The sequence below is a fragment of the Magnolia sinica genome, chromosome 18, assembly GCF_029962835.1.
Source record: "Magnolia sinica isolate HGM2019 chromosome 18, MsV1, whole genome shotgun sequence".
Taxonomy (NCBI): Eukaryota; Viridiplantae; Streptophyta; class Magnoliopsida; order Magnoliales; family Magnoliaceae; genus Magnolia; species Magnolia sinica.
Window position 1 is genome coordinate 48,588,662 of NC_080590.1, and position 6,144 is coordinate 48,594,805.

Sequence of the window (6,144 nt, forward strand, 5' to 3'; positions counted from 1 at the left end):
AGGGATTCTATCACCCTACCATGCCTAGGAGATGATGGTGAACAAGAGGATTTACCAATCCCATAATATCAAAATAAGAAAAGAAGATATTCAAAGTTATCTCAATGTTTATTGTAATTTGAGTCACGACAAACCATAGAAAACTGAAAATATTCCTTAAAATCAAACTAGAAACCAATAAAGTTCAGCATAAATAAGAATCGAAACAAAGTAAACATCCTAATCATGCTACAAGCTTCACCTCTAGGGATAAGAGGTTTAGTTAACCATAAACATGATTAAACAAAAATCTCTTAAGGAAAGTATAAAAACAAACTATGAAAAAAAAAAACTCTTGGCGGCTACTCTCCACCCATTTTCTTCACTCCTTAAACCCTAGAAGATGCTTTGGAGCATCATAAGAACTCCTATTTAAAGTTGGGGAACTCTAACTTTTACACCGAGTTGGAAAAGTTAGGAAACCGTCTCAAACTTACGCAGTCCGTGCAAAATCTACATAACCTTTGACTCGTCAGGGAAATCCTCGATTGTTTGAGAGTTACCTTTGAATGGTCGAGGACAATCTTCGACTGGTCGAGTGTCGCGTTAATTTAGAAGATAATGTTGTTGGAGTTCAAGTCGAAGTTTCCTATGCTAGTCGAGCTAGAGACAGGGCTAGTCGAGATTCACGCAAATTCCTTTTCTTCACTTCAAATCTTCAAGTCTCTTCATTGCTCAATTAGTTTCCTTAGATCTTTGGGATGTGAATTCTTCAATCTTAGTCTCTTAAGATCCATCCTTTACCTTGGTGATTCTTGAGCATCAAACCCATACTTTTAAGATTCTTTTCAAACGAAGCACTCAGATTCACCTTGCAATACAAACATGTATAAATTATAACATTAACCAGTATCATGTTCATAAAACCAAGACATAAATAGGAGAAAATATGTAATATTTGACACTCAGCAGTGATATTGGTCGAAAATGCATAATCATGGGACACCACCAACGAATTAAGTAGTGTCAAGCCTACACCTAAAGAGAATGGGGGAATATATATCCTTTAGGAGGAGGACGATGTTAATGCAAAGATTGCGGGTCTTACTTGAAAGGTTGAAGCCATGAAACTAAGGAAGGTAGAAGTAGTCCAATAAACCAATGATGTTATTGAAAATGATTATGGCATATGCGAAAGAAATGCATACCTAATAAAGGATTGTCCCACAATCTGGGCTTTTCAAGACATGTTGCAAGCTTAAGAGAATCCCATGAATGCTTATCAATGCCCATTTAGTGCACCTAATTCCCACACGTATATTCCAACTTGGCGGAACTATCCCAACTTCAATTGGAGAAACAAACCAACAACTAATGCTAACAATCCTCCCCAAGGGCTTCTTCCTACATTACAAAGTACACCACAAGTAGCCCCGCCAAAGAGGACCCTTGAGGACACACCGTAAGCATTCATGCAAAGGCAAATGCATTTAATCAAACCATCATGCAAGCCATAAATGATCTGAAAATGTCGTTTACTAGGATTGAATCACACTTGAGTTTTAGGAAGAAACGGACCTTTCTGGCCTAACCTCGGCCTAACCCAAAATGGCAATTCAAAGTGAGTGATTCTAATCTTGCTAACTCACACGTTCAATAAGTTAAATCCATCACCACTCTTAGAAGTGGGAAAGAAATAGATAAGACTAATCCGACAAAGGCTAAAATGCTTGAGGACTTAGAAAAATATAAGGATGATGATGGACCTAGTGTACCTAGTGTTACTCCATATGACAAAGGGCCAGAGCATGAGTATAAACTTGTGGCCCCATTTTCTTAACATTTTCTTTCACTAAAGCAGCTAGTCGATGATCAGGACATCTTAGAGGTTTTTAAATAAGTGAAAGTTAACATTCCCTTGTTGGTATAATCAAGTAAATTCCCTCCTTTGCCAAATCTCTATATGATTTATGTACAATTAAGCACAAATAGAATGTACATAAGAAAATCTTTTTGAATGAATAGTTGAGTGCCATCCTAAGCAAGAAAATTTTTCCTAAATACAAAGATTCGAGTAGCCCAATCATCTCCTACATTATTGGAAATTTCTAGATTGAACAAGCTTTGCTAGATCTAGGGGCGAGTGTGAACCTATCAAGACGACATCACAATTGGTTGGTCGCTCCGTTTGAATATCAAGAGGCGTAGTAGAGGATGTGTTAGTCCAACTCAACAAATTCTACTATCCGGTAGATTTCATCATCTTAGACATATAACCGGTCATGAACTCTGGCACTCAAATTCTTATTATTTTGAAATGTACATTCCTAGCTACCTCAAACACTTTGATTAATTGGTGGAATAGAGTTATGAAGCTATCCTTTGGGAATATGATGCTGAAGTTGAATGTTTACTTGTGCAAACAACTGAGGGATGCCGATGTGATCTGCGAGATAAATATGATTGATACATTTGTGAAAGATGAGCTCCTCTTGACTACAATCTTCATTCCCTTAGAAGCATGTTTGACTCACTTCATAAATTCTATTGATCATATGATTTTAGATATAGTGCATGCCTTATTATATTTATGCCGGTACTCAAAACTAACTAATGGAGGCCATGTTTTGAAAATTTGCCCCTTACTAATTTGATGCCTCTACTATCCAGCATAGAGGCACCAAAGCTTGACCTAAAACTATTACCATCTGAGTTGAAAAGGACCAAGAGATTGAGTTGATTGAAGTACTTAAGGAACACAAAGTAGCAATTAGATGGATAATTGCAGATCTTAAGGGAATCGATCCCTTGATTTGTACTCACCACATGCACCTTGAGGAGAATGTCAAATCCACTCGACAACTGGAACACCGTTTAAATTCAAATATGAATGAAGTGGAGCTGAGGTGTTGAAACTATTGGGCGTGGGTATCATTTACCCTATATGCAATAGTCAATGAGTGAGTCCAACTCAAGTGGTTCCTCAAAAATCTGGAATCACTATTGTCCCAAATGCAAATAATGAACTCATCCCAACTAGAGTTACAACCAGTTGGAGGATGCACATTAATTATTGGAAGGTAAATGCCATGACTATGAAATACCACTTCTCTCTACCATTCCTTGATCAATCCTAGAGAGGTTGGTAGGTCATTCTTACTATTGCTTCCTTAATAGTTATTCTGGATACAACCAAATAAAGATTTCCCTTGAGGACCAAGAGAAAACAACCTTTACATGCTCCTTTGACACATTTGCTTATAAAAGGATGTCATTCGGTCTATGTAACGCCCTCGCCAAATTCTAACGACGCATACTTAGCATATTTTCTTACATGGTGGGGTATTTTTTTGAAGTTTTCATTGATATATATTTTTTTAATTTTTGGTTGTATGTTCAATGAGTGCTTGGATCACTTAAAATTGGTTTTGACCCGATGTGAAGAAAAGAACATTGTGCTCAATTGGGAGAAGTGTCATTTCATGGTTTGAAAAGGAATTGTCCTTAGACATATCATCTCATCCAATGGAATTGAAGTTGACATGAATAAAATTAATCTAATCAATAATCTACCACCATCCAAAAGCATACGTGATGTGCGATCCTTTTTAGGAAGCACATGATTTTATAAGATATTTATAAAGGACTTTAATCATATCTCTTATCCTTTATACAATCTCATTAAGAAAGGAAAACAATTCGAGTGGGTTGAGGATTGCTAAGAAGCTTTCATTAAGCTTGCAGGCATGTTGACAAGTGCACCGATCATGCTGCCACCTTATTAGTCTATTCCTTTTGAAATCATGTGTAATGCAAGTGACTATGTAATTGGGGTAGTGCCAGGACAAAGGAAAGAGAAGAAGCCCTATGTGATTTACTATGCAAGTAGAATGTTAAACGTTGCCCAAGTAAATTATTCTACTACGGAAATGAAGCTCCTAGCAATAGTGTTTGCCTTAGACAAGTTTAGATCCTACTTAATTGGATCCAAAATCATTATTTTCACTGACCATACAATGCTCAAGTATCTTCTTGCCAAGAAGGATGCTAAGCCTTGTTTACTTAGATGGATCCTCCTGCTCTAAGAGTTTGATATAGAAATATAAGATAAGAAATGAGTAAAAGACGTAACAGCTGACCATCTCTCTTGCCTTGTTCTCTCTGATTTCATGGAGATGACAATAATTAAGGATACATTCCTAGATGAACAATTATGTTCTATCTCCTGTCTACCTTGGTATGCTAATATTGTAATTATCTTGTCATAGGCACAATTCCTAGTCATTACAGTGCACAAGATAAAAGGAAGTTCTTTACCGATGTACATAAATTTTTTCTAGGATGATCATTATCTATTTAAATATTTCTCAGATCAAATCATTAGGAGATTCATTCCTGATCATGAACAATCTAAAGTATTCTCCTTTTGTCATACCTATGCATGTGGTGGACATTTTTGGTAAGAAAAACCGCTGCGAAAATTCTATAGTGTGGTTTTTATTAGTTTACCATGTTTAAAGACACCCATGTAAATCATACGAGCGATGCCAAAAGCTAAGAGCATTGTCTCATAGAAATATGATGCCCTTAAACCAAATTATGACCATTGAAGTATTTGACTATTAGGGCATCGATTTCGTAGAACTGTTTCTCTCATCCTTTAGACAACTCTATATATCCTTTTATCTATTGATTATATTTCAAAATAGATAGAGGTCATCCTTTGTCAAACGAATAATCACCGAATGGTTCTATGATTCTTAAAGAAAAAATATCTTGTCTAGATTTGGAACACCTAGAGCCATCATTAGCGATGGAGACTCACTTTTGTAATAGGCCTTTTGAAGTTTAAGGAAGAAATATAGAATTATGCATAAAGTAAGTGTTGAGGGTCAAATATGGCATATTAAACCTCAATTATCACATGATTTTACGTACATGATAATGCTTAACGACCTGTTTTAATCATGTTTGTGTTGCAAGGTGAATTTAGGAGCTTGGACTAAAAAGGGTGCTAAAAGCATGGATTTAACACTTAGAATTCACCAAGGTAAGGGACGGACCCTAGGGGACTAAGACCAACAGATTTACAAGCCAGAGATCCGAGAAAACTGAGAAACTGGAGCTCAAGTAGCCCAAAATTCAGCCAAAATATAAGATCACAAGTTTCGCACTATCTGCTCGGCTCGAAACTTCACACATGGCCTGAGGACCATAAATGAATCGTAAACATCGAATTTCAACTCCTGGATCCCTGTAAATGTGGCTAAACTGACAGACCAGCTATAAAATCTTGATTTGGGGCGCGCTTGGTATTGGGAAATACTTCAAGTTTGGTCTCAACCCCTTAAAGGGGGTGGAAAAATAGATGAATGGAATGGATCTCTCATACATATCTCAAGTGGCCCCCACTGGCTATACCTGTGCACAGTACACAGGTGCACGCAAGGTGCATTGGACCAAGAAATTGGGTCAGCAGGCGCTATCCATTTTTGTGTAGTGGGCCCCACCCATTGTCCATATGGACAATCCAAACCATTCATTCACTCTAGAAGGTAGGCATGACCATCGCCTAGGTGACGGAATCCGGGAAGACAACGGAGATCTGATTTCAGCCGTTAAAATGGAAGATAGACGGTCCAACGATAAAATCCATGGACCACATCGAATTTGATCCAAAACCAGCCATTCCCACCTAGTTTTCCATTGTACATTCATTAGACGGTGTGGATTTTTCAACCGTCACTTAACATGGGCCCGCCAACTTTCACAGCGCAATGCAACGTAAACTCTGTTTCGCAAACAGACCTGGAGTCGATCCGGGTGGACCACCACCGTTGATCGGACCAAAGATCTGAACCGTCCAGAAGGCAGCCATGAAAGTTTCTATTGTCCCCATGCTGTCGGATCTTGTGGAATGGGCTATCCTTCGTCCTGGATGCAGCTCAAACGTAAGACATTGTTGCATGTCTTACCACATTAAACAGGGAGTGTGCGGCTTTGCTTTCGGGAAGGAGACTGCGTAAGCTGGGTCGGTGACCGACCTAGCTGTCTTCTTGCTATAAAATAGAGAGAGACCTTTTGGGGGGGAATTCCATGGCGGAGAAGTTGGCTTGCATGTACAAGAGAGAGACAGTAGAGTTTGTTTTTATTTTTATTTTTATG